Raw genomic sequence first — 24,020 nt, forward strand, 5'->3', positions numbered from 1 at the left:
GAACTATGTAATGTTTTGAACAGCCAACAATAAAAAAAATAAAAAATAAAATTAAAAAAAAAAATCACCGTCCCGTTTCTTTGCTTGCTATAGATCTGTTCAGATCCTTTACTTCTTCTTTTGTCATTTTTGGCACTTTGTATCTTTCTAGGAATTTGTTCGTTTCATTTATGCGACTTATTGGTTACTGGGTGTCACTTAGGATATCTAATTTGCTGGTGGACAATGATTCATAGTAGTACTTTATCGTCCTTTTTGTTTCTATAATACAGAGTTTTGCTCTGTAATCTTTCTTGGGTGGGCTGTCCTCTCTTTTTTTCCCTTATGTTAGCAATTTGAACCTTCTCTCGTTTCTTTTGTCGGTCAGTTGAATTAAATGTCAATTTTTTGATCTTTTGAAGGAACCAACTCACGGTGTGGTTGTCTATTTGCTTTCTACCTTGTCTTCTACTCATCTCTACCACTTTCTTGATCGTTTCCTCCATGCTGCTAACTTTGGGTCTAGTTCACTCTTCTTTTTCCATTTTCTTAAGCTGGAAATTGACTTCAGACCTTGCTTTACTAAGCTGTTTTTTTTTTAAATATTTATTTTTTTGTTTTAGGTGGACACAATATCTTTATTTATTTTTAAGTGGTGCTGAGGATCGAACCCAGTGCCTTGCGCATACCAGGCGAGCGTGCTACCACTTGAGCCACATCCCCAGCCCCTAACCTGGGTTTTTACAACGGAAAAATTTCCTCCTCAGTAGCTGCATCCCATCAATCTTGGCATGTTGGGTTTTGTTTCGTTCATTTCAAAGTGTTTTCTAATTTATCTCATGATTTTGCCTTGAAGACGGTGGGTTTTGCCCATTTTAAGTGGTTAAGAAATGTCTCAAAGCTGTGCTTCTGGAGGGCTGAAGATCAGTTGGGGCACATTACATTGGGGTGACATGGGGCGCCAGGCGGCTGGGAAGTGTTCGAGTGTGTGCTCGTGGGTGCTCTGGGTCTTACTACGTGGCTTGGTTTAGAAGGAGGCATTTCTGTATTCACCCAGTGTTTCCCACAGAAGAAATTGCAAAGGCAAAATTCACGTTGTAGTCGGATTGTTTCTGATGACTGTCGCCCCGAGGTATCCATCCACGGCTGCCCCATCCACCGGTGCTCGAGTTCCTTATATTAAGGGGCACAGTGCTGGCCTGGAACACCCATCCTGCTGTAGACTCACAGTCAGACCTTATACAATTCCAATGCCATGCGCATCGTTGTTATGTGGCATTGATGAAAAATGACAAATAAAAAGTCTATACCTGCTCAGTACAGGTGTCACCCTCAGAGGCCCGCGTGGGTGACACAAGGACACTATGGGCAGGATGCTCCGATGCTGAGCGCCAGAGGGAGACCAGGCACCCGTGAGTGGTGGGGGGCTGCCGCTGTTCTGCCCACACTTCGCTTCTTAGACTTGGACCCCGAGTAGAGCTCAGTGCATGGAAAATTCAAGCTTTGGGGAACATTCTGGAATCTTTCCCCTCAAACATTTTCTCCTGGTAGTTGGTCAAATCCCTGAATGTGGAACCCTCAGAGGGCAAGGGCCAGCTGACTATATCCATCACATGGGGACAAACATGTGTTTCCCAAACAAGTGATCTTGTAGACTGCTGTCCCAAGCAGCTACCCCTGCCCCACCTTAAAACCTTATCCCTGTCCCCCACATCTGCTCCATGACAATGTTCTCCAACACGTATCCCCAGTCCACTCACCACGTCCACCCCCACTGCCAGGAGATCCATCCGTCTCTGTCACTTAAACTCTCCTGGAAGATGGGGAAATCGAGTTAGCAAACCACTCATAGCATTTTAATTAAAATGAAAGAGGAAAGAAGCTATCAGAGTCCACCCTCCCAAGCAGTGCTCCAACTGAGCGTTTAAAATCCCCCACCAGATGCCATTTCCCCCTGCTTGAAACCTAAAACACTGGCTTCCAGACCGACAGGGGCTCCTGCCCACGGCCTGAGCCTCCTGCCACCTCCCTCGCTCGCCACGCTGCCCGCTCACAGCCCTCCTCCTCTCACTCGGGTCTACACCTCCAAGGACCTGCTCCCGGTCCTTCCACACGAGTTTCCACCCAGGGATTTTGAATTCAAAATTGTCTTCTCTCGTTCATCATTATCGCAGCTGTGGTTCAAATGTCATCTCTTCAGGGAGGCCTAGGGTGACAGACTCTTCCCACTTTGTCTGGGGATTTCCCAGTTTTAGAGCTGAAAGGCCCATGACCTGGAAAACCCCTCATTTTCAGGCCAAATAAGATGGTTGATCTCCCTAGAGAGGTCATCCTTGGCTGCTCTGTCTAGGATAAGCTGCACCCACTCACCATCCCCGAATCACTATCTCACCTTTCCTATAAGCATGTGAATAAAAAAATAGCACTTTATTTATAGCAGTGTCTTTAGAACCTACAATTAGTAGGCAATTCGTGTTTTTTGCCAGACTTAATAATTGAGTGAAAGGAACTAATTACTGAGGTCTGCTTAAGTTTAAGACTCACTCACATGAAAATCTGCAAGAAGCCACCATTATAAGATGGGGAAATCAAGTTAGCAAACCACTAGTAACTTTTAATTAAAATGAAATAGAAAAGAAACTATCAGAGTACATTAGTGTATTAGTTCACTTTCTGTTGCTATTACAAAATACCCAAGGCTGGATAACTTATAAACAAAAGAGGTTTATTTAGCTCACAGTTGTGGAAGCTGAAAGTCCAAGATCAATGTGCTCCATTTATTTGTTCAGCCCCTGGTGATGGTTCCCCTTGGCTGCATCATGAGGGTGGATGGCATAATGGCAGATGGCATTGTGACAGGAGCACATGTGGGAGAGAGAGAGATTACATGGCAATGGAAGAATCCAGAGAGCAACTTCCTCTTCTAAGAACACCTGATTCACTCTGAGACCAGCATCAATCTCTTTCAAGGGCAGCACCTCAGTGACCTAAGAAGCCCACTTTTTAAAGGTTCTGCCACTTTCCAGCATCATCACACTGAGGACCTAGCCTCCCGCATGTGAATCCTTGGGGAATACACTCAAACCAATTCCAAACCACATCTCAGTCCACAGAGATGACCGAAAGGGTACAATTGGAGCGGAACACAAAGTTTGTCTTATGTGCACTTTTGTCTGCACGGAGCATTTGTTTCAGTTGCAGATGTGCTTGTGTGGCTGGTCTCTGAGTGGACCGTCTTTGCTGCTGTGTAGTGCAGTCAAGCCATCCTTCTAGTGGTCAAGAGTGGCGCTTAGGGTCTGGGAATGTGGTTCCGGGTAAAGCCCTTGCCTTGCATGTGAAAAGACCCCAGGTTAGATCCCCAGCACTGGCAAGGAAACAAACAAAGCCCACTGAACAAAAGAAGCGTGGAATTTGGTGCTAAGATTCGGGGGTTTGAATCCTTTACAAATTGTTTGACATTGGGCAAATTTTCTCACTTTTTCCTGGGCCTCAGATTCTAGATCTGTAAAGTGGGGATAATACCCAGGGCTTTTCTCAGGATGTGAGTGTAAAATTTAATGAGGTAGCATATAAAGAAGGCTTATACCATCCTCTGGCTCGTGGAAACAGCTTGGCTGATACTAATACGACCCTCTGAATGGCTGTGTCTGAGGCCTGCCTCTTCCCAGAGCCTGCCTTTTTCTCACAGAGTTCCAGCTCCTTCTCCTAAAATCTTGAATCTGTTTCTTTATTTTTTCTGTTTACTGTCAATGCCCCCCACCCCCGAAATAAAGACCCCATGAGGTCCCATTGCTGTGTTCACAGCTGAACCTACTACCTTGAGGAAGGCACTAAAGGGCCAGACAGGAAATAGTTTAGGCTGCGCTGATGCTCTATGGTCTTTGTCCAACCTCCCAATAATCCATTGCTCTGCCCCTACGGTATCCAAGTATTTCTCCACATTGCGCAAAGGAATGCACAGGGCTGTGTTCCAATAAAACTTTATTTATAAACAGAAGCAGACCCAGCGTGACCTGAGGCTACAGTTTGCCCATCTTCATGTTACAGAGGCCTGCCACAAAATTCAGGCAGCCAGATGCCCCCCTCTACACCCCCGATTCTTGCAATCGGGCCAGATGAGTTCAGACACCTGCTCAGAGTAACAAGCATGAGTTTATTAGAAGGAATGGGGGACACTCAAAGGAGAGCATGGGTCCTCCCAGAGAGTACAGGGATGGAGCACCCCTTCTGCCTTCCAGTTTTAGGGGGTGGGGGGTCCAGGGAGGTTTCCAGGGAGTCTCCCCAGGTCCATCTTTGACTGACATCATAGGAACCACAAGGCCGGCCTCCAGGGGAGGCTGGCTGGAGCTCAGGGAGTTGGAGTCTTTAAGGAAATTTGGTCCCCCGTTTTTGCCTCAATTTCCTGCCCCCTTAATGGTTTGTTACCCTCTGAACAGCCCTCAGCAAGCTCTGTTTGTGACACTCTTGATATTTTGGTTGCCAGGGTGATTGGGGGTTGTGACAGTTGAGGTGACAAGGGAGGGTCCAGGCCACCTGGTGGAGTGTGATAGGATCTTGGAACAATAGTCTTTCTTAAGGGGGTGTAATGAGCTGGGGAGGTTTGATGAGACCAAGTCCCCAGCCTCCCAGGGCTTGCTTGTCAGATAAGGCTCCCTGTGGCTTCCAGCCGCCCTCCATTGTCCCTCCTTGCTCGCCTGGCTACCTAACACTTAAACTAGTTGAAAATTCTGGATTCAATAAAAATAAAATACAGCCTTCTATAGTTTTCACACGCCACCAAAAATTCTATTGATTTGTTTTTAAACCATGTTAAAAACATCTCTTAAAATTCACAACTTATGAGCCATAAAAAACAGCGAGCCAAAGTTTGCTGACCCCAGGCCAAGCTGTGCCTACATGTGGGACATTCCGCCTGTGCATAAACCAAAGCCCCGTGTGCCGGCAAACACCGACTTTCCCCCAGGACGGGCCACCAACCCGGCCCGCGCGAGCCTCCCCTTCGCCAACCCTCCCAGCCGCGCGCGCCTCCCGCCAGGCCCCGCCCTTCTTCGTGGCTATTGGCCCGGCCTCGCCCTCTTTCTCGATGGGGAACGCCCCCCGCGATAGGCACTTCATGCATCCAATAGGACTCCGCAGGGCCTCGCGCTCCGCCCCTTGCCCGTTGGAGGCGGGCGTGGGCGGTCCGTTGAGGGGGTGGGGCGTGGAGCCTGGTAACCGTTGCCGGTAACAACGCCCCGCCCCGTCGCGGCCGGCGGGCGGGCGGCGTGAGGCAGCCCGGCGGGCGGGCGGCGGGAGCCGGAGGAGGAGCGGCCGCCGCCGCCACCGCCGCCGCCATAGAGACTGTAGCCGTGGAGACTGTTACTTACCAACGGGGACCAACACGCAGCAGCCGCCGCCGCCGCCGCGGGAGCCGCTGCCCGAACTCCCGGCCCGAACTCCAGGTGACCGATGCGACCGTCCGGGAAGTGCGGGGAGCGGCGGGGACCCCGCCCGGGGGGCCGGGGATCGGGGAGAGCACCCCGCCGAGCACCCGGAGGGCCCGGGACGGCGCACCCGGGACCCGCCTCCGCGCCCCGGTCCCCACGCGCCGCTGAGTTTGGGGGTCCCTAGCGACGCCCCCTCCCTCTTTTTAGCAGTCTCGGCGAGGTGGGAACCCGTCGCCTCACTTTTTACAAAACTTCCTGGGGTGCGGCCGCCCGGGGACCCTCGGCCAGCTTTGGGCTCCCCATTAGGGGCCGAGGACCCGTCACTCTTCTCCCCGCACCCAGAGCCGGGAGCGGGACCGCGGGCAACTTACCCGGGACGCTTTCCCTCCCAGGCCTCGCAAATTGGGGGCGATCGGAGAGTCCTCTGCCGTTTACTCCCAAAAGTTCTGAAATCGGGGCACCCCTTGGGGCCCCTCTCTCTTTCAGTCTCACACTCCCCGAACTGGGGGTCCTGGAAGGCGCCGTTTTCGTTTATGCCCCAGTTCCTGGATTTGAAGTGTCCAGGGACCCCTTTCCCTTGGACCCCCGAGACATACTGATTTCAGGGCAGCCCTGGAACCCCCTTCTCGCACTTTGCGCAGAAAAGTCGGCGTGCTGGCGCTGGGAGAGCCCCTCCTGCCCTGCTCGCGGTGAGACCCCAGCCCTGCGTGTGCGGGTCCCCGGCCGGTGCTTCCCACGCCTCCCACGGAGTCTCCGCGCACACCCGCGGCTCCCCTATTAGGACCTACAAGGAAGCGGAAAAGTTCACCGATCACCGAAGTGGATTTTTTTTTTTTTTTTTTTTTTGAGTCTTAATAGTTAGTGCAGGAGCCCGAGTGCTGGCGCGCCTTCCCGGCCGCGCGGCGCGGTGCGAGCGTCGGTGGTGAGACCCACCCTCGCCCGCGCCCGGCGCTCGGCTCCCCGCGCCGCGCTCGTTCCTCTCCGGCGCTGCCCGGGAGAAGCCGCGGCGCCTGCTGCCTGTCGCTCTCTCGCGCGGCCGGCTACAGAGCTGGGTTTCGCAGTCCTGGGGGCTCGTTCAGGGGCCCCGGGCCCCAGCTGTCCGGCCACTTGGGCGGGAGGCGGTGGTTCGCTTTCTTATTTTAACCTCGCTCTGCAGGAATGGAGAAGGGACCGGGCAGAGTTTGGTCAGTCCCGAGCACGAGCCCAGGGCTTCTGCCCATCCCCGGGACCTCATTCCTATTTGGGATGTTTTTAGTACCCTCCCCCACTATTTTCTTGCTTTGCTCTGTGAACTGTCAGCGCAGGATTTAGTGAGGTTTCCCCCTCCCAATCGGATTGGCTCTGAAGATCCAAAGTTAATCAAGGTTTTGCTGGAGGTTCATGATCAGTTTCAGGGAACTTCCCCACAAAGTGCTGCTGCTGCTGCGCCTTCTGCGCGTTCCTCCTAAATACGTACAGGGATTATGTGTCAAACAAAATGTTAGAAGTGAAGGTGAATTAAACACACTTTCAAGCCAATAATCATGACGCAAAACCTCAATAGGAACTTTTTTTTAGTTTTGCCTATCTGTACTGTCCAGATGTTCTTCTCTTTTTGTTTCGTGCTCTGAAGCAGTGTGAAAGTTTAGACAGACAGATATGCATGTGTGTATATGTGTGTGTGTATATGTATATTATTATATGAAGATTCTTACCCTGTCCTTCTGGATGTGACTACCTCCTGTTTCTCCCAGTCAAAGACTTTCATTGACCTGAAAATAACCCTGGAAATGGCGGCTCACCTATTCTGCTCCCTGAGAAGCAAGAGTTGTCGGGTGAGAGCCCCTAGGAGAGGAATTTGATTTCCTCTGTCACTAGGGCTTCTTCATCCACAGGCTGGGCCACACTTTGGTGGGGGTTAATGATGGAAAAGCTACCACTGTTACTTGATCCTGTGTAGCTCCACTGTTCGGGCTGGGAACAGATTCAGAAATAGTCTGCCCCTGCAGCATGAGCCGTACTGAATCATTTCACCCTTGAGATGTGCCTCTACAAACCACTGAGCCTGAGAGGAGAGGGACAGAGTCATTAATTACCTCAAGTAACAGGATATTCAGTGAAGTTGGCTTTCTGGGCAAAAGGCACATGTTACCTTTAAAAGTATTGGTAGTGCTGTTTTTCATCTCTTGATGGTGTTTATTACCCAAGTGCTAATAGGATGGATCTGTGCACCAGAAATACCACACTGGGGAATGGTTTCTCTGGGTCTCCTTCCTTAGATCTGATTTTGAGTTTCATATTAGAGTTATAATTAATAGTAATATTTAATTAATTTAAACTTAATTAACATTGTAATTGAGTAAAAAAATCTGAGAATACTTGTGAGATTTTTATATGAGTAGTGTTTCTTTTGCTCATAAAATTCTAGGACTGGTAGGAACCACATCTTATATGTTAGTTTTTAATTAACTGAAGGGTGACAGCTTCTTTATATAATGCACCCCATGCCCACCTACTTATTTGTAAATTATGAAACTTTCTAAAAAGCAAAGGGAAGTTCCCAGAGAGACCATCTCACTTCTTGGGACCCTCAGCAATTGGAAGAGTCGTCAGCACCATTCCCCGACAGTGTCCAAGTTGCAGGGTCCTCTGCACTCCCATGAAGACACATCCAGATTTCTGCCCTAAATTATAGGACTATTTGCATGAAACGGAGTGGAGAAGGATCATAAGTGAAGTCATATCCGTTCAGGTCAGGTTTTGTCATCAGATGAGTCTGTATCAATTTGTTTTAAGATTTCCCAGTGTTCAGGTCAGATTTCTGTAAGGGGCCGTGGACTTGTTTAGAAAGTTGCTTTGGTTTTAGTTTCATATTATTTCATATTCTGCCTCCTCCAGAATTTCAGTGGGGATTAACCCTCCAGGCCACACTCTCACAGCATGTGCCTAGCCTAGCGGACGCACTTGATTCATTAAACGGACTGCAGAGTGACGGTGGATGGCATGTGTGTCAGGGTTAGAGAAACCTGAAGACCACCACATGCTTCTTGGACACCCCAAGATCAGCAAAGAATTCTTATAGAAAATAAAATGGAGAACTTTAGGAAAGGAAGACCAGAATGGCGAGGGTTTGTGGGCTAGGGAAGGAAAAGGAAAGGGGAGAAGGGCCCGGGAGAACCCCGAGAGGCTCTGGAGGGAGTTCCTGCCAGAAAGCCCCAGCCGGCTCAGGATGCTCTCCCTGCCCAGTGTCCGTGCGTGCGGCTGCCTGCTGGGCAGTCCAGGCGGATTCTGCAGCCAAGCTGAGCTCACCACAGTCCCCCCAAACCTGCCCCCACCTTAGTAAATTTTAACAACTTGCTTCTCTCAGTTGCTCACATCAAAACCCTGAAGTCAATCTTGGCTCCTTTCTCCTGGGCTGTCGTATCCTGCCCACTGTCCCTTAACCAGGTCTCACCACTTCTCCTGGCAGTCCTGGTTCAAGCCACCAGGAGGGTCCTGTGCAGGTGATGCCTTCGGTGGCCTGTGGCAGTCCATCCTCAGCCCAGAAGCTGTTCATCTGAGGGGGTCATATTCATTCCTATTTTCTATTCTTCAGCTCAAACCTGTCCAGTCAGTGGCTCTCACCTCAACATGGAGCAAAAACCAAAGTCACCCTCATTCCCCAGTCAGTGCCTCCGTGACCTGACCTTTGACCTCCCTTGCATTGCTGGCCTCTCAGAAACCCAGCACCTGCAAAGTCCTTGCCCAGGAACTGGGAGGGCTCGCTGCCTCCACGCCCCATCCCAGATGTCATTGGCCACTCACTCAGAAATGACGGTGCACTCGGCCTCCCTCCCTCTTCCTCGTCTCCGTGGTGTTCGACACTGTGCAGTCGGCCTGCTTATTTTGTCATCACCACCCTCGTGAGACTGTCAGCCTGGTGGGGGCAGCAGTTTCTGTACCTTCTGCATCCCCAGGGCTGAGAACAGCCCTGGCCCAGTAACAAGTGGTTTCCTGCCTGCCTGCAAGGACAGCCCCTGTGGAGTGGAGAGTGGCTCCTCAGGGACCACGAAAGCCACCGCTGAGACTTGGCAGAGCTCAGACTGGATGAATGAGGGCCGAGAGAAGGAAGGAAGAGCTAGTTCCTCAGCTCCCACCTCACAGGGGGTGAAAGGTTGGAGTGCGGCAGGAGGGTTAAACTGGGAGAGGCAGGGACTATGAATCAGTAGCCATAGCTTACGTGGCTGCTATGGTAGAAATAGTTTCTGTCGACCACCTAGCACAGGGCTTGGCACCTACAAGGTGCTCAGGAAGCCTGTGGTTATAATGACTAAGTAATAAGTGGCCTGGGATTGTCCATTTGTGATTGGATTTCCTGACTACCACCGGATGCTGAGGATGCATTCAGGAAGGACGTCCTGCTGGATTGCATGTGGACCTCGTGCGGTCTGTTTTAAGGTAGGAAATGCCTGAAGTTAATCTAGGAATTTAGTGGACAAACACATCCCTCTGCGAGGGTGAGTGCTGGCAGGAGCTCCAACAACAACACAGCAGCGTGAATTCCACATCATGGTCATCGTGTGAGGCCCGTCTGAAGTCAGTCCCGAGGTCCAGGGCAGCTCTACAGCAGAACTTATAGATGAGAACGTTTCAAAACTGTTTCCCTTCTGTTATCACTGCTCTTCGACGCCAGCACGGTTGGCATCTGGAAGCGTGCCATCTGGAGACGAGGACTGGGCCGGTCTCTGTGCGAGGCCTTGAGCCAGGCCTGCAGGAGCAGGCGGCCGCGGGGCTGCACCTGGCTCTTCTCCGCGAGGCTGCATTCCTGTTCCGTGATGCACGGTCCTGCAGGTCTTGACACTGCTGGGCAGGGCCTGATTCTCGTTCTCAGTGGCTGTGAATTCTCCGACTTCCCGACAGACGCAGTTGACTGCCTGCAGCTGGTTCCACGTGAGTGGGTTTCGGAGCCATGGATCACTTCCCACCTGCCAGGTTCACGTTCTAAACGGAAGACGTCATAAAGCCATTAAAACAGGGAGAACTGACATGCAGTGGCCCAATAGAGTGACTAGTTGTCATTTAAACAAAGCGCAGACGTGCTGCACACGGTGACCCTGTTCCTGTGCGGTCGTTTTGGCTGTGTGTGTCTGGGGACTGGGGTGACTCATAAGGAACTTTGCGGATGGTGAACTGAACCAAAACTTGAGGCCACACGACAGTGCCTATGGTGCTGACCGGCCCCCTGCTGTCAGCGAAGCCCTGGAGGTGCTGGCCCTGTGGAGTTGGCGGGGAGAGGCTCCGGCAGGGGCAGGGGCAGCAGGTACCAAGTTCCTGTGGTGGCGGGGAACCAGCTGGGCCCCGGGCAAGGCCTAGAAAGGGGGCTGGTGCCCATGAGCAGCAGGTGAGAGGAAGGGAGCGGCAGCTCTCCAAGGCCTCCGTGGCATGAGGAAGGTTTGGATGCTCTTCTGGGTCTGATTTAGACATCTGGTAGGTTTGGCCCTTGTGTAGGTGTCCGGTGGAGGAGCACAGCCACCGCTGCAGCTCTGGTGCCAACCTCCGCCTTGCGTCCATCGCTCACAGCTCCCGCCCTCTTCCAGTCAGGCCCTGTCCAGTGAGGTGACAGTGTCTCCACAGCACAGCAGGTGCTCTCAGGAGGGAGGCCAGCTCTGTCTGCAGGGGTCGGGAAAGCCGCGAAGGAGGGCATGGCTTGAGCTGCATCTGGGGACATGGATGTGGTCAGGTTCTGGGAATCTGCAAGCAGTTCCTAGTGCAAGTACAGAGCCCACGGAGGTTAGGCTAGAGAGGGGACCCAGAGACGGGGCAGGACCGTCGTCTAAGCAGGGCTCGGTAAAACTCTCTCCGCTGGATCCAGCCCCGGCCTGTCTGCAGGAGTGAAGTTTTGTTGGCACCCTGCCACGCCCATCCACTTACATATCCTGTCTGTCTGTGTTTACGCAGCGATGACAGGGTTGAGTATTTGCGACAGAAACAGAATGTGGCCTGCAGAGCCTGAGATATTTACAGTCTGGCCCACCCCCTGGCTAGCCCGGGGATTTGTCTGTGTTGCTGGCTCAGAGGCCCTGGCCATGCCGCTGTGGGATCGGGCAGGCCTGCAGCAGAGGCGCTGGGAGGCTGCAGGTGAATGCAGGGGATGGTGGTGAGGCCTTCCGAGAAGCACAGTCGGGGGGAGGTGCAGAGCTGCGCGTGGGACCTGGGACTCTCTCATTGGCCATGGAGGAGCCCAGGCCATGCCCACGTGCCTGCATTAGGGGTTGGCCAAGCTGGGCTCTTCAGTGAGTGGGGAACATGGAGACACTGGTTTGGGGCAGGGGGAGGCGATGAGTGCAGTCCTGTACTTGGCGAGTCTGAGATGCTAGTGAGACCGGCAGGGGGACCGTCTTCCAGGAGGGAGCTGGATGTTGGTGCTTGTAGCTGGGGGGCGGCCAGGCTGGGGGTCAAGCTGCAGCAGATGTCAGCAGGTAATAGGTCATTTCAGTCATGAAGTGGGTGAGGTCACCAACAAAGAGAGTGGAGAGTCGGGAGAGAAGGCCAAGGACAGTGCCATCGAGACTCAAGGAACAAGCAGCTGTAGAAGAGTCGGGAGGACAGTTGTTGCGTTTTATTTTATTTTTATTTTTTAGTTGTAGTTGGACATAACACCTTTCTTTCACGTATTTATTTTTATGTGGTGCTGAGGATGGAACTCGGGGTCTCACATGCGAGGCGAGTGCTCTACCGCTGAGCCACAACCCCAGCCCCAGCGTGTTTTATTTTTAATTATAGCAAAATGACATCCCGGTGACCGTCTTAACCCTGGTGGAGTTGCAGCTCAGGGGCAGTGAGCACCTTCACACTGTGCAGCCCTCCCTCTCCAGAGGCTCTCCCCTCCCCAGTGAAGCTCCACCCCTCAGCACTAGTCCCCGCCCCCAGCCCTGCTCCCACCCTGCTGCTTCGGCCTCTGTGGATGTGAGTCTAGGGACCGCCTGTGGGTGGAGTCCTGCAAGGTGTGTCCCCTGATGTCTGGCTTATTCCACTGAGCACAGTGTCCTCAGGGCCCGGCCACGAGGTAGCAGGCATCAGAATTTCCTTACCTTTTAAGACTAAATGACATTTCAGCGCCCGGCTGGACCACAGGGGTATCTGTCCACGGACGCGGCACTGTTTCCCCCTCCGGCTGCCCTGAGTCGGGCTGGACAGAGGAGCCCTGAAGGACTGTGGATGGAGGGAGAGCCGCGGAGGCGGCTGGGAAGGCCAGGGCGGAGATGACCCCAAAGACCGAGCGCCAGCAACATCCAAGACTGGCGGAGCCTGGAAAGATGGGACTTGGGCAAGTGCCAGTTAAAAAAGGATCCTGTCCTCAAAAAAAGGCAGAAGGTCTGGATCATGAGCACTTGTCTCCCTGGAAACTGTCGAAATCATACGATGATATGGAAGTCCAGGCCTGAAGTTGCAGCAGCACCTAATTACTCTTATTTTTAAAATGTGAGCTGATTATCACTGAGAAACGCTGCTGTGTTTCCAAGAATATGTTCTGTTGGGAAGGTGATCTGTGGGGCAAGGCCTTGGTAGGAGTTTCCAGAAAAGTGACCAGCCCACGAAAATGTGTGCCTGCCCTACTCAGGGCCAGCGGGAGCCCAAGGAGAACACCACAGGGCCTTCCCCCCTCTCCTGGCCCCGGGCACCTGCAGACAGAGGCATCGCAATTCCAGACCCACAGACAGTGGGAAAAGAATGTGCTTCCAGTTTTAAAAAGAATTGTTCTTTTCTAAAATAATTCACCGTAGTTGGGACTTCTTTCTGTGAAGACCTTTGTGGGGTCTCCATTTATTCAGCAAATATTTGTTCACCCAAAATACTCACCCTCTGAGGTGCTTATAATTAGCTGAGGCTGTGAGCGTGTCACTGTAGCATCCCGTGGAAAGCGGGGTGGGGGGGAGCAGTGGCTGAAGTTCAGTGACTGATGTTCAGATGCTCAGTGAGGACCAGCAGATGCATCTCAGGAGCATGTGGCCCGTGTAAATCACAGTACAGTTACGGGACAGACCCGTGAGCAGACCTGCACAGAACACCTTCTGGGAGCCTCTGAGGACGCGTGGTGTAGTCCACAACGGGTTTCCCTGGTGGCCGCGCTCACCGAGGACACTGGGCAGGCAGAGGGAAAGCCCCCGCAGCTGGCAGTTCCTTAGTGCACAGCCTGCAGGAGGCGAGGCCTCCCCACCTAGGCTGCCTTCCCGCTGCTGGTGTCCTGCCAAGCCCAGCTTCCCTCGTGGTCTAGGTGAGTGGCTCTGGAGTCCTTGCCTTCTGCTGTTGGCTCAGCCCTCCTCTCCTAGAAGCCTCAGTCACCACCACAAGCGCCTGCCATGGCCACTTCCGTCTCTCTGCCATGGCTCCTTTTGCCGCCGGGGCCCCTGCCTCTTGTGAGTCCTGCTTTCCCTCTCCATCTCCCGGCCTTGCCTGGGAGGACAGATGGACACTTCCTCTCTCTACTTTCATCAGCCAGACTTCTGCACTGGCCCCTTTGCTGTGACCACTCAGACAGCTCAGCGTCCAGGGCTCATCTCCGCCCAGCCCCGGCGCCCTTCCCGCCACCTCACCCTTTACTTCTCCCACTAGATGCCAGACCCGAACCAGGTCTAGTGCTGTCCTGTCCCCTCTCTGTGCAGTGTCATCTCTACATTGAAACTCGTGCTCTTAAGACTCTTCTCCAATGTGCTGTCACCTTGGAAACTGGGGTCTTTGTTGGTGAGTTGAGTGGGATTATGTGGGACCAGCACTGGGTCCCCACCACTGCAGGTGGCCCCCAGGGGCCCGATGATTCCTGGTGGAGCAGACTCTTGTGGTACCGTGGGGTGTCGAGCAGCCCCTGCCTCCACCTGCCCAAGGCACATTTCCTCTCCAAACCATGGCTCCCAACTATGTCTCCTGGGTGGAGACAGAGTCACCGCCCACTGGGGACCACTGGACTAATTAGCCAGAAGTGACTGGGACCACAGAAGAGTCACCCCGGCACTCAGCTTTAGTGTCACTATCCTGTTCTGACACACAGCAGTGATATATGCATCTTATTTCCTCTTTTCCACTGTCACAGGCTCTCCCTGCCATCCTTCCCACAGGCCACAGTATGTAGGTGTCACGTGTAACACACGAGGCAGTAAAACCCATGAGCCTGGGTGCTCCCCAGACCTGTGGGGCCCACACCAACTGAGCGTGGCTTTCAGTTTTAACAAAAGAAAAATCCCAATGCCTTCAAATCTCCATGTTTTTGATTCTGTCTAAATTAACATTCCAGCCCTTTCAATATGTTGATTCTTTGACAAAATCCCCAAAGAAATTTTAATCAAAGACCTCTACTGTTAATTGACTTCCTTTTTTTGCCCAGCCAAAATTGCAAGTCAAGTTCTTTTCCAGAAAGTTTGGGGGTCTTGTGGGGGGAGTGGAGTCTTATAATGGAAACGCTGCCTGTCTCATTGCTAGGAGCCGAGTACACAGTGGAGAATATTAAATGCCCAACTCTATGTCTAAGCCAATCCCAGTGGTTTGATTGTCTCTTGTTTGGATTTGGGAGATTTCACTTTTGAAAAAGCTGATTTGGAGCAAATCTAGTGCAATTTCATTAACCAACCGACAGAATTCTCCGTTTTGCTCTGAGGAAAAGCAAGGGTAAGTTATGTTGTAAACCTTAGTTCTTCCTGTGGCTTGAGCGGTTTGTGAGAGATTTGACGCTCTCTTGACTGCTGGGCCACCCTCAAGAAGTCAGCCCTGTGCCCCCAGCTGTGCCCCAGGAGGAAGCAGAGGTGCAGAGTGGGATCTGCTCCCCAGGACAGGACCAGTCACTTCCCTTCTTTCGGGCCCTCCCAGCAGGGCGCTGGGTAGATCCCTCCCACGTGCTAGGATCTCCAGCCCTCTCTAATGCTCACTGTGGTCACTCAGGATTCACAAGCTCAATGTCAAAGAAAAAGAGCAAGAATATCCTTGACGGGGTGCTGGAGGCAGCCCAATCAACCAGGAGGCGCTGGGTCAAGGTCACTGCCAGTGTCTCTGATGGTGTGGGAGATGCAGCCCACTGAGGTTCCCCCATCCTGGTCTTAGAGGGTTGGATCGGCCAAGGGCTCACCGCACTGCCCCAGCAGGGAGGGCCTCGATTCCTGAAGTTTCTACCAGGTACCACCGATTTCTCGTTTGACTAAGAACAGGCTTCTTACTGGGTGAGGTCTTTTGTTGTTGTTTCGCAGTGCTGGGGATCAACCCAGGTCCTCACGCTCGGTGTCGTGCCCTACTGCTGACCTACAGCCCCTCCTCAGCTCATTTTTTCCCATTTTTTATTGGTACATTATGATTATGCACAATGGTGAAATTCACTCATGGTGTGACAATATGATTTTCCCCTTTCCCTCTCCTCCTCCTCCTCCCCCTGGCTCTTTTCCTCTACTCCACTGTCTCCCTTAGATTTTCAGGAGCCCCCCGCCCCCTTTCTTTCCTTTTTCCTCTCCAGCTTCCACATATGAGAGAAAACATATGACCCTTAACCTTCTGAATTTGGCTTATTTCGCTTAACATAATGTCCTCAAGTTCCATCCATTTTCCTGCAAATGACATGATTTCATTCTTCATGGCTGAATCAAGCTCCCCTGCATACACACACCGTGTTTTCTTTTGTTTTTAAATACTTATTTATTTAATTATTTTTTTAGTTCTCGGCGGACACAACATCTTTTTTTGTATGTGGTGCTGAGGATCGAACCCGGGCTGCACACACGCCAGGCGAGTGCGCTACCGCTTGAGCCACATCCCCAGCCCCACCGTGTTTTCTTTATCCGTCTTCCATCACAGACACCGAGGCTGGTTCCGTGGTCTGGCTGTAGTGAATTGTGCTGCTGCTGTAAACTGGACAGGCGGGAATCACTGTAGTGCCTGACTGGCACTCTTTTTTTTTTTTTAAAAACTTTATATATTTTATTATAACTGGTCCAGTTATAGAACATTAAATTATATAAATAAGTCTCTAATATGTTATCCTTATAAGCCTAGAATTACCATACAACTTTAGTTTGGAGAACACTAGCTTGATGATATAATGCTCTTTTAAACCTTTTAAAGCTTCTACCTTAAAGACTTGTATACCTGGAAGATATATGAACACATTTAATATACAAAGAAGAGTAGTAGCATTACTGACTGGCACTCTTGAGGATAAATGCAGAGGAGTGAACTGCCATACAATTTCTGCAGTGGTCACAGTGATCTGAGTGTCTTTTTTTTTTTTTTGGTACCAGGAATTGAATTCAGGGGTGCTTAACCCCTGAGCCACATCCCCAGCCCCTTTTCATATTTTATTTAGAAACAGGGTCTCACTGAATTGCTTACGGCCTTGTTAAAGTGCTGAGACTCTTTGAACTCATGATCCCCCTTGCCACAGCATCCCAAGCAGCTGCAACTGCAGGCCTGAGAGTCATTTTTAATGCAAGTCAAACTCAAAGCTAATACAGAAAATTATTAATACAGAAAAGGTTAATACAGAAAATTATTAGCCAGAAAGAGTATCTTGAGTGGAAGACCTTTAGAACAAATACAGTCACCTCTTGATATTCCAGCCAACTACAGAGGCATAACTTCCTGGGTAGTGGAACTCCCTGGAGGATTCCCAGTAGAAATTCTGATAGATACACTTGTACATTCAGTTGTCTGGCTACAGAGTTCTTAGGTAAAATAACCCCCGGCTGTGCCTCTGACCGCTCGTCTCTGATCCACATAAGATCTTCTGGGTGGGAGTGGCAGTCCCAGTTCTTGCAGAGGGGGTTGGGCCATTTGGAAGTAGAAACCCAGCGCAGTCAGCACTGATCTGTATGAGCCCCCGGAGACCCAGCGTGTCCCCCACGGGAAGGCCGAGTGTCCTTCAGGTCTCCAGTGTTCTTCCTGCGAGCAAATGCTTCCCCTTGGTGTACCCAGAGCCGGCGAGGAGGCTCTTCCGGGAAAGGCAGAGAGGGCCTGTCAGCCACAGGTCAGTGCCAGTGGGCAGGGCAGCAGCTCTGCTCTCAGGGACGCAGCCAGATTTTAAAAATTGTCACTGTCAGTGACCAAGGTTAGGTTTGAGAATAAAGGCCACGTGAGCTCACTGCCAGGTGCCTCCCGTGTGCCCGCCGTGCGCGCCCCATTCGTTCCCCTCATCAAGGCCCTGCTCTCTGTGCTTTCCACTCCCGAGTCCAGACATAGTGAATGGAAAATTCCAGAGATAAACAATGCACCGGTTTAGATAAGTTTAATTATGGAATATTGTGATAGTTGTTCTACTTTATGGTCACTGTTAATCTCTGTTCATAACTTACAAACTGCTCTAGGTGCATATAGGAAATCGCGTCACGTCCGTAGCGTTCAGTGCATCAGCTGCAGGTCTTGGAGCGTGTCCCCTGCAGATATGGAAGGCTGCTGTGTTACTTCTAGGCCTTGCCAAATCCCACCCAGCAGGCTCCGGATGACTGTCAGGCCCTTAAGAAGGTGACAATCCTGTAGCTTCAGAGTTGCTGGGTCCCCACCTGGGCACCCCACTGTCCCTGGAAGCCCCAGGTCCCCAGATTCAGCACCTTGTCTTCCTCCCAGAGGGCAGGCAGGCTCCTGCACTGCCTGGGCTGGGGGGCCAGCTCACCTCGGCCTCCCCCTACCCCGGCTGCCACCTCTGCCAGCACTGGACCCTCTCTGCCCCTCTGCTCTCGAGCGTCTGCCCCTGCATTACTGAGTGTTGGGTTTTGTGCACCCTCGACTGGGCGGTCCAGTAACTTCTGACCTCTCCCCTCCCAGGAGGGTCCCACGGAGCCCATGGTGCCTCACTCTCCTTCGGAATCCAGTGTTTGAGGCTCCCTCAGTGACAGAGGGGGCGGGGTGTTAAGGTGTCTTTTTGAAACATGGTGGGGCACCCTGACGTCGGGAGAGCCTGCAGGGTTCATTAATGAAACGTGACTCTGTTCTAAGGTGCCGTCCTGGCGTGTGGCGCGTGCCGTTTGATGGCTGTGGGCCAGGCCGGACAGGCTGGTCCAGTGTTTCCCAGCCTGAGACTTGCAGGGAATTTGTTTTGCTGAGTGTTCTTCCCGAACAGATAAGGGGAAAACTGCAGCCAGGCTTAAAGAAATATGTGAGGCAAATTGTTTTAAATGGAAGGAGGAACCCATCCAATAAGTTTCTGCAAATTGGCAAAAGCGCCATTATTTTATTTGAGCAAAGTGCCCTTGTTTTCTTTGGGCCGGGAGCGCCCACAGGATGTGTTAGTATTCAAGGAAGAGCGCTCAGTCTTCAGGGCCAGCAGTCCGTGCTGAGGCGCTGTGGGCAGGTGGTTGCTGCTGCCCCTGCCCCTCCATGGGTGTCGTCGGGAGCACCCAGACGACATGTGAATGGGGGGCATGGTTGTGCTCCACGGAAGCTTTCTTCATGGACGCTGGGATGTGAATTTCATGTCATTTGCGTGTCACAAAATATTTTAATTTCTTCCAACCTCTTAAAAATGTAAGAACCATTCTTAGCTTGTGGGCAGTACAAAGACAGCCATCGGGCTGGGCTGGACTGGGCCTGGGGCTGTAGCTTGCTCTGACTCCTGCCCCCTCGGAGTCCAGGGCCAGGACCAGTGTCCACACCTTCCTCCATCCAGATGGCACGGCCTGTTGCCGCCTCGCCCAGTTCCGGGTGCCCGTCTCTCTGCCCTCGTCCTGCACCGCTGCCTAGTGACCCTCACACCATGCACCCCACAGGGCCTAGGCCGGGCGCTCCCTGGGCTCCCCACCACCTTTTGCCAGGTGAGGGTTACTTATACACTTGTCCTCTGTCACCTGATGTGGAGCCCTTGAAAAGGACTCCCCTCCACTACATTTGCAGGTCACCCAAAAGGACTTATTGAACTGACTTAGTTGCTCAAAATCATACTGACATCTAAAAATTTTGCCTAATTTCTAGTAAAATAGGGTCTCTTAGATAGTGATGTTTTATCAAAACTCTTCTAGATCATTTCTGACCAACATGGAAACATAATGCAAGCCATGTGCAATTTCAAATTTTAAAAGGTAAAAAGAGATGTCACCCAAAGCACAGTATTAAAAATATTTCAAAATGTAATATAGTGGGGAAGACTATTACTGAGTATTTCATGTTTGTTTTGTGTGCTACGTCTTCGAAATCTCAGTGTGGACCAGCTGCATTTCAAGTGTTCTGCCCTGTGGCCATCGGCGCTTACACTGGCCTGACAGGTAAAGGCATTCAAGTAAGGACAGGCACGATTTTTAAGTCTCTCTCTCTCTCTCTCTCTCTTGCTGGGATGGAACCCAGAGGCTGCACTTCATAACCACTGAAGTTCAAGGCCACTCACAAAGCCCACTTGACTTGAGCAGTTTCCCTTTCCTAAGGTGATCCTGGTTGGCCTTGGTAACATGGGCCTCCTCCTCCAGCTGACCAATTCACCCGGAAACCCTGGTGGCCATCTCAGGACTCTGGAAGCCTTTCAGTAGTGCCTACAATCTTTTTACTTCCTCTTTGACCTTAAAGTCATAGCTTCCCATTGTGAGAAAAAAAATCCAAATAATACAAAGAGAAAGAAAAGAGCCCCCGGCTCCCTCTTCCTCTCTCCCCACCTCCTGCCACCACTGAGGAATGTTAATGTGAATTCTTCAGATGTCTCACTGCATGGAAAACATACCTGCTGATACTTTTTTATTTTTAAGAGACAGGGTCTTACTCTGTTGCCCAGGATGGCATTGAGCTCCTGGGCTCCAGTGATCCTCCTGCTTCTGCTTCACAAGTAGCTGGGGCCACAAGCGTGCCACCCTGTCCTTGCACACTCATGTGCCACAGATTCACCCTTCTGATGTGAACAGTTTAGTGGGCGTTGACCTATCACAGGGCTGTGGTGCACTCACCAGCACTGATTCCAGATATTTCCATCACTCTCAAAGCCCTGTCCCGTGAGCAGTCACCCCTCCGCTCCCCAGCCTCCTACCCTCGGACCCCTCCACTCTGTGGACTCACCTGTCTAGACATCTCGTGTCCGTGGGTCACACGCTGTGTGGCCTGAGAGCCTGGTGTTCTCTAAGGCCTCGTGCTGTGCTGTATGTCAGTTCCACTCTTTTTTATGGATGAACTCACACTTTGGTGTTTGCGAAGAGAGAGCTCCAGGTGTGCCCCTGTCTGCACCCGCGCCTCTCCCTGACGGCCACCTCCCTCCGCGTGTCTCTGCAGCCCTCGGCCTGGCTGCCCGGGCTCCCTGCACAGGTGTGTCCTGCTGGCTCCTTGTGCGGAGGCGCTTCAGTCGCACTCTTTCAAGGCGCCTCACCCTGGGCTGAGGAAGCCAGCACTGTCCCAGCACCTCACTGGGCACCAGAGACGTCCCCTGGCCTCTGCTTCTTGCCACTTGTCATCCAGGCTCCACTCCTGCAGCAAAGACGACTTCCTGCTTCTGCCCTTGCCTCAGACTGCCCCACATCGAGCAGGACAGCAAGCCACCAGCTCCCCCCCACATGTTGTCATCTGCCCTACGTCCTTGTTCCATTCTTGGTCCCAGAACAACACAGGCTCCTGACCTTCTAGGCATTTTGGAATACCTGGTCACAGGCCCTTGGAACCTGATGACAGCTGTGTCCCCCCTGCCTAGGGAAACACGCTGCACCCACCTACCTTCTGCAGGCCCCTGCCAGCCCTCTCCTGGGCCCCGCTCACTGTCAGGCCTGCCCTGCCACTCGGGGCCCCACGTGCCTGACTCAGCCTCCTCCTGTCGCAGTGAGCTGCCTGCTCAGGCCAGGCTGCCTGTGCCCCAGGGAGCCTGCGCTGGGCCGGCTGTTCCACCACAAGTCCAAGCCTGTCGCCCTTGGGCAGCCTCGCCTCCCTGGCCCCGGGACTCCCTGTTGACGTGTTCTGGACTTCCCTGTCTCTGCCCTCCCCGAAGCATGCGTTCTGCCCCTTCCCCAGAGGAAGCCCTTTCCCCGGGTCCTGCCTGCAGCCTGCTGTGCCACCCTTGTCTGGAAGTGTCTTCGTGGGTCCCTGTGGGTCCCTGTGGGTCCCTGTGCCACCTCATGCCAACTGGGCATCTGTCTGTTCTCTCCCCGAGGAGGGAGTCTGTGATGAACTTTCTTGCTCTTCTTGACCTCTGATTTAGTATAGATTTTTTTCTCTTTATACAAACAATTTAAAATCAGAATTCCTAAGACCTAGTCCTGGACACAGTTATTTATCCTTTATCTGAACTTTTCTCCTATTTTAAATTTACTAGATCATAACTTTTAAGCATCTTTAAGGTCTCTGAGACAGCAACCTCAATTGATTTTCCTTTTTTGCTCTCAGGAATGTAGAGCCTTCTAGAGGCTCCCTGCTCCCCCCCCACAGTGGCCTGCTCACTGAGGTCCGGCTGGGCCTGCAGTCTGTGGTTCTTCCCGCTCCCAGCCGGGCCTCTTCCCACCTCACACCCCACCGCCCAGCCTCTGCCCGCTGTCCACTCGGCTCCTCAGTCATCCCCTGTTGATTCTATTTATGGGGCACCGGAAGCCGGTCACTTCCTTATACCTTTTCTCCTCCCTGTTGCTGGATTTTTTCCCAAAGAAAGTCTCTTAGGGATCGTTGGTTACCAAAGTTCATTTCTGAAAATGTTAAAAAGAATTTTGACTTTGTAAGTTCTCAGCATCACATGGCACTTCTTCCAAGGCAAAGAGCCGGGGTAGTTTCTGTATCATCTCTTTTTCTTCTGTCATTTGTCAACCCTTACCATAGAATTGCTTAAAAAAAAAGCACAAGGTAAAATCCATGTGACATAAAACTCACCATTTGAAGACGGCTTCCACTCAGTGGCCTTAAGACATTCCAAGTCCTGTGCAGCCGTCAGCGCTCCCAGACCTGGAACATGCCACCAGCCCCAGAAGCCCTGCACCTACCAGAAGCTAACCCCAAGCCCTCCAGCCAATCACCAGTCACCCATCTCTTGTCTGTCTGTACAGGTGGGATGCCCACCACGTGGCCTTCTGTGACTGGCTCCTTCACTTAAGGCGATGTTTGGAAGTTCATTCATACTGCGACGTGGATCTTCCTGGCTGCGTGGTATTTAATTGTATGTAGATATCACAGTTTATTTCTCCATTTACCTGTTGATGGACATTTGGGTTGGTTTTTGCCTTCTGACTATTATAATCAGTGCTGCTATGAACATTTGTGCGCGAATTTTTATATGGACATATTTTCATCTTTCTTTCTTCATGTAGGTAGGGTCGTGTGGCTGGTCATGTGTAGCTCCCTGTTTAACTGCCGGAGTGTCCTTCTCGCTGCTGTGCCATTGGCTGATCCCAGCAGCAGGGCAGGAGGCTCCAGCGTCTCCGCATCCTCACCAGTACTTGCCCCTCCTCCTTGTTCCGGTCATAGCCGATCTTGTAGATGTGACGAGGTTTCTCACTGTGGCTTTGGTTTGTCTTCCTGGGGACTGAGTGTGTTGCGTGTCTTGTCATGAGCATGGCTGTCTGTTCCAGGGACCCCTGTTCTGTAGTCACCCTCTCACTCCCACAGGCTCCCTTTCCTCTCTGAGATGCCCGGTGTCCCTGGGCCAGGAAGGTGTGGGCAGGGAGGTGTGGGTGCTGCGGGTCCACTGGGCTGCCTCACTGAGGCCCCTCAGGCTGGTGGCTTCTAACTCCAGGAGTTACTGCTCAGTTCTGGGGTCCTGCGTGTCCATGGTCAAGTGGCCTGGGCAGAGGCTCATTTGTAGATGGCAGATCCTCGCTGTGTCCTCACATGGCAGAAGGGGAAGAGGGCTCTCCAGGTCTCCTTTCTCTCTTGTAAAGACACCAATCCAACCTATGGGGGCTCTACCCTCCTGGCCTGGTCACCTCCCAAAGGCCCACCATGGCACTGGGGTCAAGTTCAGCATCTGAACTTGAGGGGGATACAAACCTTTCCTTTTCATCAGAGGGTCGGGATCTACAGGATGTGAGGGCTGTCCTCTCTCTCCCTGTGACATCGCCCCAGCTGTCACCTGTGCATACCCCCTTTACAGACACTGTCCCCAGTCCTAGGACGGAGATAGGGAGGGGGCTGCTGTCCTCACCTTCAGACTGTCAGAGGCCTGCTAGTCACTGAGATTTCTAGAGGGACGTCTGTAACTACGTGGGTTACTTATCACATCGTTGGCTCATTTAGAGTTGTTTGAATTCTCCGGGAGACGTGAGCCTCGGCTCCAGTCGAAGGCACAGCCAGCAAAGCCACCGCGGGCTAAGGCGGACCGGTACCTGTTCACACAGCCGGGAGCTAAGGAAAAACAAACAAACAAAAAAATCTTTTTTATCATTTAAGTTGTTGAGAAATAATCAAAAGAAAACTATTGGGGCTGGGGCTCAGCGATAGAGCCCTCATCGCATGTGTGAGGCCCTGGGTTCGATCCTCAGCACCTGCAACTAAAGAAATATAAAAAAGAAAAGAAAAGAAGAAGAAGAAAGAAGACTATTTGAGCCACATGAAATTACGTGGACCTCACAGTTCAGTGTCGACCAAGTTTCATTGGCCCACGGCCAGGATCACTCCACGCGGTGTCTGGGCTCGGCTCTCCGGTGGGGACAGGGACAGGTGGTCACGACAGGGACTGTGGACCCTGCGGAGCTTCACGTGTTTGCTCTTGGGCCCTCGGTGGGTGAAGCCCGCCGACCCCTGGTCACTCAC

The 24,020-nt window shown here is 52.2% G+C and overlaps 1 protein-coding gene across 2 annotated transcripts in view; it reads left to right on the forward strand.

Moving 5' to 3' along the window:
• The first annotated feature begins 5,364 nt into the window (after positions 1-5,364).
• Positions 5,365-24,020, forward strand: part of Rfx2 (regulatory factor X2) — an 82,499-nt gene continuing 63,843 nt past the window's right edge. For both annotated transcript variants that reach the window (XM_071610406.1, XM_071610410.1), the window contains exon 1: positions 5,365-5,420. The gene's annotated coding sequence lies outside the window, so the exon portion shown is untranslated. The remainder of the gene's footprint in view (positions 5,421-24,020) is intronic.

This window comes from Marmota flaviventris, chromosome 1, assembly GCF_047511675.1.
Source record: "Marmota flaviventris isolate mMarFla1 chromosome 1, mMarFla1.hap1, whole genome shotgun sequence".
Taxonomy (NCBI): Eukaryota; Metazoa; Chordata; class Mammalia; order Rodentia; family Sciuridae; genus Marmota; species Marmota flaviventris.